The 12,253-nt window shown below is 41.1% G+C and overlaps 1 protein-coding gene across 3 annotated transcripts in view; it reads left to right on the forward strand.

Moving 5' to 3' along the window:
• Positions 1-12,253, forward strand: part of MNAT1 (MNAT1 component of CDK activating kinase) — a 120,454-nt gene that overhangs the window by 67,044 nt on the left and 41,157 nt on the right. The gene's annotated exons all lie outside the window — the stretch shown is intronic.

Raw genomic sequence — 12,253 nt, forward strand, 5'->3', positions numbered from 1 at the left:
ATTGCAGTGAGAATTTCATCCTTTCATTGACTTTACCCATTTGGTTTCACTTATGCACCTTAATCTGCCACTCGGTGGGATGATGCCACACTGAATTCCTGTTTAGGTAGAATCTGAAGCCTAGATAGGGTTTGACCGAGAATTGATCACATACCAGGCACTTTTGGAATATGGGGTAAAAGCCCCCCATCCCAATCCTTAAGGTGCAATTTATATTAAAGCTTAATGTTGTGTCAGTTCAGTTTCACTGGTAGTGTTGTGTGCAGCATTTGCTTTGTGCTAATTTTTAACCTGTTTTTTGTCTGGTTAGTTAAGTGTATTTGAAATATAAAATTAAACAGATGTGTCACTTTAAAGTAATATAAATATTCATGAGGAGTGTTGTACCCATTTAGCTGCTTGTTGCTTTTAAATTGTAACCAACTTGTGCTGTAGGTGCCAGGTATAACTTTGGCGTTGTCTCTCTATCATCTACTTGAAAAATCTTTGGATTTTTTAAAAATCCTGAATAAACTACTGGAAGGATCAAGGTTATTTTGTTTGTTATGAAGACCAAATCATAAATGTAGCTGCACTTCAGTTTTTATTTGGTTTATTTATGAAGAGACAAAGTACATAGCAACTGCAACTTTTCAAAATGTGAAATTTCTACTGTAGGAAGAAAGCTCCTTTACAACTGCAGATAATTTGTCTTTGTTGTTAAAGGCAGCACTCTGACCATGCTGGGTCACCTTCTGCTGTTTTCAGTCCTTCTCACCTGTAGCCTCAGAAATGGAGTGGACGGTGGTGGAGGTGGCAGAGTTGCACCTACGGGGGGAAGTGAATTTATACATAATAAAGTGAAAACCACAGCTGCATGTTCTGTTTGGAGAAACTCCTGCCTGCAGCTCTGGAGCTGTGAAAGTGCAGTCTGGACCTGGGAAAGGTGGAAGGAGACTGTGTTTTTATGTATCTTTTGCACAGGGAAGTTTTTGCTGCTGTGGTTTTCTGGCAGAGAAGGAAGCTGGGAAGGGAAGGAATGGGCTGCTGGCACTTTGAGGAAGGGGCGAGAGAAGCCCTACCTGCCATGGCCTGTGGGTGACAGGGAGAGAGACACACACAGCAGCTCTGTCTTTGTGCACTGGGAGGGATGTGCGTGTGCATTGTCAATTGTCCGTGACAGCTGACAGTGGGGGGAGGGAGCTTTTGAGGGGAACTCGGAGATTTGGATCAGGGAATGTGAACTTCAGTCAAAATGCTTCAGTTGTGGTTAATACCAAGCGACTGCAGCTAGTTGGAACATGATTTTTTGGATTGAAATATCAATGCAACTTAGGTTGGGTGGTTTTTTGTTATGGTTTCTCCCTTCCCTAACAGAACGTATTTTGCTGAAGGATCAATTGGAAAACCTGAAGGAATGTGGATGATGTGTTAGGGTTACTGCTCTCTCTGACCACTTTGGCAGACTCACTGAGTTTATAAAATCTACCCCTTTCACTATTCTTTCATGTTTTTATATGTTCTGATTAATGGAATCTTGAATCTCTTTCTAATTATTTGCATAGGGTCACACAAAGTATTAAGCTAAGGCCATGGAGAACAACTTTATAAATTCTTACTGCTCTGAAATCTAATTAAAAATCTGCAAACTTCATCATTCATCATTTTACCATAGCAGTATATTTCTTATGGAGACAGTCTAATATCCTGCAGCAACTTCATGGTATTAAAAAAATAATTAATGGACCCTTTTAGGGCAATGTGTGTTGCTACAATGTGGAATAATACTTCAGTGTTATAAGTGAATGGTGTGCTAGGAAACACTAATCCCTTGTGTATAGTAACAGGAAGTATGAATATTACTTATTAATAATAATGTAAAACACCTTCACACACATGCATTTTCCTGGGCATATCTACCTTTTTGTAAACAACAGCAAATTTTAATTGCAGAAAATTGGTGAGAAGCAAGAGGGATTTTTGTAATTAATATGATCTGTTTATTTAAAAGCCTTCAGAAGTTGTAAGAGATGGAACTTAGCTGTATGTGAGGGATGAATGTTGTGCAATAATGCCCCTTCATTCCCCTTTCATAATAAATCTCTGCAGAGTATTCATCTGAAGGGCTGGATGCCAAAAAGAACAGGTTCGACTTGTCTGTGAGGATTTACACCACAGTGAAATGCACAACTGCTTTTGTAGAGGTCATTGTGAAGGTCAGGGAGCCAGAACGCTCTGCTGAATGGGAGCAGCCTGGAACAATGGTGTGAGAGGTTGGGCTGCCTGAAATCACTGCTGAAAAACTCATCTGAAATGGAGCAATAAGCTGGAATCCTTAAAACACACAGCTTCAAAGCAGGCAGGCTGTTTTGCAAGAAATGAACGCTCTCTTTTGCAGTGGTTTGCATCTCCTACCCTCTGCTGAACGTGGCTCTGAGCTCAGAAAGCAAGAGTGTGCCCATTTCCTGACAATTAACACTGACATGACTGTGTCTAATGTAAACATCCTCAAACCATTAATAATTGCCTCTGTCCAGGTTTAAAAAAAACAAAAAAAACCACTCTGGATTTAACTACCTGAAATGGGGCTCACCTCTTTCTTACAAATAAGGTCTGAGTTTGGCCATACGGTCACTATGTCTTTAAATAAAAGATGATGGTCATTTCAAATGGCAACCAGCCATCAGTGGGGTTTAGTGTAGAGATTAATTAGTAAACTTTGGAATGCACTACAGCAAATGCAGCTGATTGGCAATAGCATGTGGAGCAGCAACTGGTGGAAAGCTGGTGCTGCTGAGCAGCAGAGGTATTTCCAAAAAGACTTAAGGGTGCTGTGATGTGCTGTGCTTGAAATGGCACTGTGCTGATTGCATCAAACCACCAGTTCTCTGTTCATGCAGTTTGGTAAATGCACAGATTAGGGAAATCTGGTGTGCATTTGGAAGGAAAGCAAGTTTTCTTGTGTTGTTTTGACAAGATGAGGTGCATCCCATGAAGAAAGTGATGCCCCTGAACATCAGTTTACAGGGAGTATGGTTTGTCTGTAGTGCATTTTACAATTTTTTAATTAAGAAGTGTTAAATGCTAAGATAAGTATTATTCTAAAAGGACACCAACCTGATTATGGACAATTCAATTGTTATTGCAGTCAGCTGTTCTTAGAATTGCACTCCACTTTTGAAAATTATACAGATTTCTAAATATGTGTGTGTGCATGATTTATAATACTTTACTCTTTTCCTTTTAAAGTTTTAAATGCATGATTAGAGAAATTTGGAAACTTTCTGTGTAGGTTAACTTTCTAAAGAGGTTTGATCTATTTGGTGTGAGTAATGGACCCCATTATATACAGTCCCTAGTGGAACTCTTTTCTCAACTTGTTTGGCCCATGGGATTGGGGTCCAGATCATGAACTTAAGGTGATTGATATAATAAATAACTGATCTTGAGATACTACTTGGGAGCCAGATAGATTATAAGAATTGTAACTTAATAATATTGTATTAGTCTTCTGATGCTGATCTTCATTTAGAAAGTGATGGTCAAGCATCCATTTAAACTGGTAAGACAACTCACACCAGTTGGTTTTTGCTTTGGAAATGCTTCAGGCATGTGAATTAGCCTGGTAAAATTCATCTGGCTGCCTGTATCTTGAGTATTGAGCTAAAGTCTGCCCTTGTGGGCTAATGGGATCACTGAAACAGTCATATAAATTTTTGATACAGACCTGGCGGAGGTGCTTGATCTCATAAGATATGGATCACCCTGGCTTTGGCCCAGAAAACCCTTCAGCATGTGCTTTGGAACCAAGCAAGCAGGTATTCCTCTGGGCTTCACTCTCAGCTCTGTGACTTTGTCCCCACTGCAGTTCAGTCCCCAGAGCCCCTTTGTGTTTCCTGGTGGGTCTGTGTGCCAGCAATGGCACACCTTGGTGTCACCCACCTGGGTACAACCTGCTGCACTGCCCAGCTGCTGGGCCAGGGAGTGGAGGCTGGAGCTGTGAGGGTGCTGGTGGTTCCTCTGGGGGCCTGTTTGTGCAAGCCTGTGCTTCCTAGAGCGTGGTGTTTATTGCCACAGGTAATCGCAGCGCGGCGGATGGGCTCAGCTTACCCCATCAGGTTTAGGCTTGCTTGGCTTTGTTGGACTGGACTTGCAGGCCACAATCCAGGCAAAGTAACTGGAATGTGGCTGCTCCTTTGGCTTTGTGAGGCTCTTTGTGTGCTTGGAGCTGGGTAGTTCTCTGAGCTGAATCTGGGTCTAAGCCCCAAGTAAGTGGATGATAAAATTTTCTGATGGCCAAGAAATTTGTTAGTTTGACATACCTCTAAATAATTCCCATGTGCAAAGGTGCACGTGATTGGGGCATTACAGGGTTGTGCAAACATTCTGTGATAGTCTTTGTTTAAAACTGTTTAGCTCATGCCCTGGATTATTTGTGTTTGGGTGTATCTGTGTGTACACACACACAACAGAAACCTCCATGCACACAAAGAGCATCTCATTAAAAACAGCACTATTTGAGCACTGCAATCAGCTAATTACTGAGGTGTGTTTATTTTATTCAAACTGCTGTGTGTATGCACAGTATACACATCCAAGTACATTGTAGAACATTATGAATAATTAAAAGCAAACTGTAGCCCTTTACAGAAGTAAATGTAGGTGCATCCAGTGAAGCATTTATCCTGGCCAGGCTGCTGGTTTGTTGTGACTCAACTATTGTATGAATTACAGAATGCTCTGTGTAGCACTTGAGGGCTGCCTCTTAATATAGGTCTAAATCTGAGCTAGAAAAGATGAAACCAAGTCTGAATTTCTTTGACTTCGTAGCAGTCCTTGCAGCTCCCTGCTTGTGCTAATACCCTGGAACAGAGCAGTGCAGCTGCTGGAGTAGCTGGGCTGGGGCTTAGGTGACTTTGTAAGGTGAGCTGCTGTAGGCTCTGGCAGGCTTTTGTTCCTTGTAGGTCTCTTGGTCAGTGCTCTGTCCTGGCAATAAATGTTTCAGCCAACACAGCAACACTGTGAACAGGAGATGTGGGAGAGAAAAGTTGATGAAGTGTCATGTTTTAACTGTGCCCTGAGATTAATGTGAAACTGAAGGAGAAAACATGGTTTTCTCAGTCAACTACCATTGATAAAAGTTTATGTCCAGAGCTAGGGCCAAGTTATTTAGGCTGCTGGTGATTTAAAGGGTGATTTAAATTTGTTTGTTAAAACTTTTTTTAAGGCTTGCCATCTTTTGCTGAAAATATAATTTTCCAGAGAGTTATACATCTTAAACTTAATTTTCTTTTTCTTGTCAAATCTTGGACAATTGAAAACAAACCCCCAAAAACCCCACCCTGGATTATTAAGCCAAATGTGCCGTGAAAGCTTCTTGAACAGCTTGCCTTGGCACGCTGAAATTAATGTGGTTATAGTCCAGCCATGGTGGTGGTGGGGAAAATAACCTTCCAAACTGTCAGCACTTGGGAAAGGAAACACAAAAACCTATTATTATTCACATGCAGTGTAGAGTTTCTGATTTGCTCCCATTGACTGGAGTGATACGGTATCAGTTACTGCCATGGCTGCAGCCCGGTTTGTGTTTCACTAATGAGGTGGAGCAGCCATGCAGATGCACAGGAGCCCAGTGTGGCTGCATGGATGGCTTCCAGGTAGATGGACACTGGGAGGCAGTTTGCTGTGGTCAGCCAAAAAATCAGCTCTTGCTGGTGAGTCTGGAAGTGTTTGTGTGCGCTGAGTCAGTCTCTTTATATACCGGGGTGATTGCAGCCCTGATTAGGCTGGAGAGGCTTGGCAAGTCCTCCTTGTGTGGGAAGCTGGAGTGCCAAAACTTGCCTAATTTTCTTTATTTAAATCAGTATCATCCTGCTTGAGGCCTTTTGGAAAGCACATCTAAGTGAGCGGTGTTTTAAGTTAACACAGTGTTCACAATAATAAAGGGCACTTTCATTGGGAAAGGGGGTGCTGAGGGTTACTGTGCACAGGCTTTGCCCTGTTACATGTGGGGGGACTCAATTCTCCTGCACACACACACTGTGTTTTGTCAAATCTCTACTTGAAAGATTTAATATCTTAAAATTTGCTTTATGATCAGTAATTCTTTGAACATGCAAACAAGAAAGTGTGGATAACTTCAAATATCCATTTGAAGTCTGATTCTAAGGAATGCTTATGTTGATTTTGACCTTAGAATGTGAAGTTTGATCTCTGTCTCAAAACTGCAGTTTTCTAGCAGAAATGTAAATACACTCTGAATTTTTTTAGATACCTTTAAAGTGTGCTCTGTCTCTTGAAGACAGGGACTTTATTCCAGAGATCCTGGATATCCAAGCCAGGGAAATCTATTTCTCTTCATTAGCTCCAGATTCAGGAACTGATCTCTTATCACCAAAGCTCACTTGCACGTGCTTGTGTTCAGGAGACACCAATCTCTGGTGGTTTAGGCTTGAATATAACATTTTTGGTAATTGTGAAGCTTCATAGACTAGAGAAGGGTGAAGGGTGGGAGCTGATTGAGATGATTTAGAGTTTTATATAAGCACATAAAGCTGTAAGTTGTCTTGTTGTGTTTGAGTTGGAAAAGCGCTTTTTAACTACTTTGACATCTCGCTTTTATTCTCAAACATCTGCTTTAGATTGTTTGCCATAAAAGTGTAAGAATTAATCTTGCCCTCATTTTTGTTATTGCTACCAGAAACCAAACTATTTTTATTACTTCTTGTATAGGGATTTGGACCCTGAACTATTTTCAGAGTTTAGGAGAAAAGTAGTTTGTATTTTATTTTTTTTTCTTCCCCCCTCGTGCACCCTCTCCCTCCCCAAGCTCACAGGTAAAGTTAATTAAATTATAGTTTTTAAGTGCACAAAGATGTTTGGCATGGCTTGTAAAACTGTGTAGTAAGCTCTACTGTGCTTTATTTGGTCCAATACTAAGAGTTTTAAGGGGATTCAAATGATCAGCTTATGTTGGTTTGTTTCTCAGAGCAGCAGCTGCCCTGAGCCAGGGTGAGCATTTGCATCATCTGTGGAGAAGCCTGGTACATATTTTACTGATTGGAAATAATTTTTGAAATTCAAAGAAATCAAGATCTTACTAATTGATTAGTCCTTTGATTAACAAATGTTCTTGATGCTTGTTTTTGGGGCCTCCTTTTCCCTGGGTTTGCAGCTTGTTTGTGTTGTTCCACAGCAGCAGCTGGTGGCCATGGCCTGGGGTGTCAGTGCAGTCCCTGACCCAGCCCTGGAGCAGTGCCTTTCCCTGTTGGGTATTGTTAAATGTCAGGGCACTCTGCTGCTGTGGCTCCATCCAGTACTCGTGCCAGAGCATACAGGAATCTTCCCTTCTACAATGGAAGGCTTGTTTTTAAGGCAAAACTGTCTGTTGTAAGCCTATAGCAGGAAATACTCAGGCAGCCTCCCCAACTTGCTCGAAATGCAATGTTTGTCCTGCAGTTACTTTCACAGCAGTCTCCTCTTTCAGAATCTGTGACAACACTTGCTTTTTAAAAATTTGAATACAAATGTTTTAACCAAAGGGTTCACAATGAAACCAGTGAACAACATAAAACAGATGAGGCACCTTTTTATTTTGTAAACGGATAAATATGATTTTTTAGAGACTGAAATTGCCATGTGATTTTATCCATTTTTGCTGCCAGCTCCTATTTTCTTTGAGATAGTAGATTTTTCATGGCAGGGACCATTCCTTTTTCTTTGTGTTAAAGATGCCTTAGATATTTCTGGTTGTGTTTCAAGGAGTTAGGAAGCTGTAGCCACTGAAACCAGGGCAATGCAGCAGTACACGGTAGTTCATCCGTAGGAGGATTTTTGCAACTCTCTCAGGATCAGGCAAGGCTTACAAACAGGATTCTTGGTCCTGTGAAGTTCTGTGAATCCTGTCCAAAGGACTGGCAAAATTCAGGTGCCATGGGAAGTAAGTACAGATAACTTGAAAAACTGTCATGTGTCTGTGGCTTAGATTTAAGCATCATTTTGTTATACCCACTTAAATGAAATACTCCCACAAATGAGAACTTGCATGGAAAGAAACTGAACCTCTCTGGAAGGACAAAAGAATAAATTTTGGGCAGAATAAAAATGCAGTTTCTTCTGCCCCAGGGAGATTTTTTTTGTTTAGTTTGAGAGAATTAATGTTAATTTTCAAAGCAGTGCCATGAAATTGTGTGTTATGTTTGCAGTGGGTCCCCTCCTATCTGGAATAGTTGGTTCATGTTTACTTGTGTGCCGTGCATGCAAATAGAAAAAGGCTAGAAATAAACTACTTTTACTCTAAGTAATAATTTCTAAATATATTGCTAACAGTTTTCAGTGTTCATTTTAAATGTTGTACTAAATACAGCCCACAAATATGGTGAAGATGCATCACATACTGCTACTGTCTGATACTTTTAGTTTTTTAACTTTAGACTTCAGTTTTTCTGAATTCCTTCTTTTTATCCTTTTGTCTGTTTTTAATGATTTATCCTTCCTGTTTTTTTATTCTATTCATGCTTTTCCTTTTATCTGCTTTTATTGTTCTCTTCTTGATATTTTGTTCTTTTTCTGGTGTCTGTTGCTATAAAAACTTCCTTGCTTTCTCTTGCCAGACAATCATCAACCTTTAGCAGTCCCTCCTTAAAATCCAGCTATTCAAGGAATCTCACTTTATTTCTTCCCTTTATCAGGCAGACGTAAGCCACACTGAATGTGATGTTCTGCATCTTTATCAACATTTATCTGAGGCTGGATGCTCAGTGGAACAGGGAATATGTCTCTGGCTTCCATACACACACACAGAGTTACTCATCTTCCACAGTCTGAGGTCAGATTTCTGTTTGGCTTTGTTATTTTAAGCAGTGCTTCTTTTTAAATCATCCTTCAGACTTTGCATTCCTCAAAAACAGAATTGTGGAGCTGTGGCTGTTTGGATGGGGGGAAGCTGCTTTAGAGAACCCCAGGAAAGAGCAGACAGTTCAGTGCAGTGATGTATGATTCTTTATGAGCAGCTGGTTTTTACAGTTTCCACTGTTCTCCAGGAAATCCTAGATAATTTTCTTGCATAATAGAGGGATCATAGCAGTGTAACACACAGCCCTAGTTCAGCAAAGCAGGAGCACCAGCAGACTCACCTGTGCAGAGGCTCAGGCAGGTGTTGCTACTGGATCAGCAATGCTTTGTGCTCTGACCTCCACTGCTGTGTCTGTCCCTCTCTCATTGTTCATGATACACAAATTGCCATTTGCCATTTATTTCTACTTCATGTCCCTTGGAAAATTAGGTCTTAAATGTGTGTATTTAAAACAATATTATATTAAAGCCTTAAATCCTGTAATTAGACTGGCTATTGTTGATAGTGGATACTGTGCTTTGTTGATAGCCAAACCAAAATGACCAAGGCTCCAGAAGTCTGATGGTGGAGATGCAACAAAAGTTTGTTTAGTTCTGCTTAGTGTGCTGTGTTACCAACAGGACTGGTGAAACAAACTGACCAAAACATGGACTTTAAGTCACCTGTAATGAAACATTTATTTGAGAATGGGAAGAACCTTCAGCCGTACCCTGAGAAGGGCCATGCAGTCCTGTAAAAGCCACTGTACAAAAAAAAAAAAAAAAACAAACCAAGAAAACAAACCATGATAGTGAGGTGGTTTACAAATTCAACTAGCATTCCCAGGGTGTCCAAATGCCCCCCAGCAGCCAGCTCATGGCATGGCTCTTCAGTCCAGCTGAAGGTGGCCAAAGAGGCACCAAGTGCAGGTCCTGGGCACAGAACAAAAGGAGCAGAAGCTATTGAGCCATGTCCAGCACCATGGTGTGCACAGAACTAATTTCTTGGGAGCTGAGACAGAGTTGAGAGCAAGATGGAGAAACCAGTGCTGAAAACCAGGAGTGTGACCTATGGGCTTATTACTGATATGAAAATGATCTTGTGTTTTAATTCTTCGTTCCCCAAAATAACATTGTCTTGTGTGCTGGGCTATCCTTTGAACAGTGGTGGGGATTTTGAGGAAAGCTTGGCAGATCCTGCCAGAGCTCTGGGGTCTCTGCTGAAAACAAGGGAGTGACTTATGGCAGCAAGCATCCAGAGTATCCCCTGAATCCTGCCTGGGCTGCAGGCAGGACAGTCCCCAGCAGGCGCTGCAATCCATGGCCATGAGCAAAGGGCACCGGGCTGTTCTGTCAGGAGAGCAGGCACTAAATCCTGCCCTGGCCCTGCCCCAGCACAATTGTATTTCAGCTTGTTAGAGGGACACAGGCTTTCTCCTGGGAGATTAGAGAAATGGACCTTTTTGGCAGGAGCTTAAAGATAAGTCTGGTCAGGTAATTACTTATGTCAGAAAGTTGTAAAGGAAAATTTTGGAGGCAAGTAGAACTAATGGTGTGATTTAACCCATGTTAGTCCGTGATTAATTTTGCAGGTACCTGTTTGTGTAACAAATCACATTTATCTCTCTCTTTGTTAATAGCTTCTTCAGTGCTGTTGATCCCTTGGCTTATTTCTGTCATTCCTAAAGAAAGCACATGTTTTAAATCTGTTTTGGCATTTAAAAATCAAATTAAGTATTACCACAGAGGGAGATTGTTGTTAGGTGTCTGAAATCATCTACCACACAGAGAAGGGTTAGCAATGTTGTGTCTCTGATCTTGCCATTTCTGGTCAGATTTTGGTTTTGAGATCAACAGAAAATCTTAATATTCATTCTGTTGCTCTCTGTCGGATCATTTGTTCTTTCAGTTTCACTTCTGAAATATCTTCATAATCTTTTACTTCTCATAATCAAGTAAATAAATTAGATTTATTTTTGTTTTTTCAAGAGCAGAGAGAGAACAGTTGATATTTAAGTCTTTGAAAAAGTTTCACTGGCACAGGAATTTTAGGCCAACGAATAGAATTATACATTTTAGTTTGACATACTTTGTGTTTATTTAAGAAGGCTGTGGAAGACAGAGAGGGTAGAGGTTAAAATAATATTAACTGAGCTCTCCAAATCTATCAGTTTCATTCTCTTTTTCCTGAGTATTACTGTAGTCAAAGTAGTTAATCAGAATCAGAAGGCCACTTTAGCATTGCTGACATGGATTTGTCAATAGTGAATTGAGAGGGTGGAAGCTGGAGGCGGAGAATAAATCCACAACAACCCAACTTCTGGCTCACATCACATCTCCAAAGATATTTACATTGATATCTGTAAGAAATTGTGTTAACATGAAATCTTTTCAAAAGCTGAATTCTGTAAAATAGTTTTCCTAAGACTGCTTCTACTGAAAAATTCATGGAATTTATAGTTTTGTTTTAATGTTCACTTGAAAGCATTTGGATAATTGCACGCTCAGATGGTGGTGTGTTTAAAAGGGTCTTTGTACATGGCAGGACAGAGAGGTTAACAATGGAAGCAGTGCTGGGATGTGTCCTGGCATTCCACAGCCCTTGGTTCCTGCTTTGGCCAGGCTCAGGAGAGTGACCTGGCAGAGAAAAGGGTTAAATAAAAATAACATTGCTGCAGAGGGGCCGAGGAGATGCAGCGCGAGCGCCGCTATTTCTGTTCTCTGACGTGTGCTGTGGAAGTGGGCTGATAGCACAGCTCAGTGAGCCCCTGAGCAGAGAGAAATTTAAAAGGCAAAAAGATTGGCTGCATCAACTAGCCCAGCTGCTGCTAGTGCAGAAACTTGCCTTGTCTGGGCAAGTTTTACTGACCCCAGTCTCTGGCTTCTGTCTCTTGCCTGGAGATGTTTTTGTGGCATAGCTGTTCCTCCTCTTTCCCCTACTAGTGCATTTTTGGTGTGAGTCTCCTTTCTCCTCCTCCTTGGCTCTTGAAAGATTTCTGGGAAGGCTGTCAGTTGTTTCTTTTTGCCGCTGAGGGAAGGAGGTGGAGGAAGGCAGTGTCATTGTGGAGCCACGGACAGGGAGAGAGGGCAGGACAGGGAGAAGTGTGAACGCTGCAACTTGGGCTGATATTTCTGTACTCTGTGCTAAAATAACCTCATTCTGCTAGCAGGCAAATACTGATGTACCTGGCATCTGCCAGGAGTCCCTCCCCAAACCTGTGTGAAAGGTGCAGTGATACACTATAATTTTGATGTTCTAACAGGCATAATTGTTCCTGAAAGAGTGTTGTTTTTGTTTAAAGTAAGCTCCTTGTTACTGCAGGGGCAGCTCTTTGTATGTAATCCACGGCTTTTCTTTTATTAATGCCATGTTGTATCACAATCTGAAACCAAAACTGGCCACTGCTTTTGTTCCTTTTTCAGCTGATAGTTGTCTCAAACA

The sequence above is a fragment of the Zonotrichia leucophrys genome, chromosome 5, assembly GCF_028769735.1.
Source record: "Zonotrichia leucophrys gambelii isolate GWCS_2022_RI chromosome 5, RI_Zleu_2.0, whole genome shotgun sequence".
Taxonomy (NCBI): Eukaryota; Metazoa; Chordata; class Aves; order Passeriformes; family Passerellidae; genus Zonotrichia; species Zonotrichia leucophrys.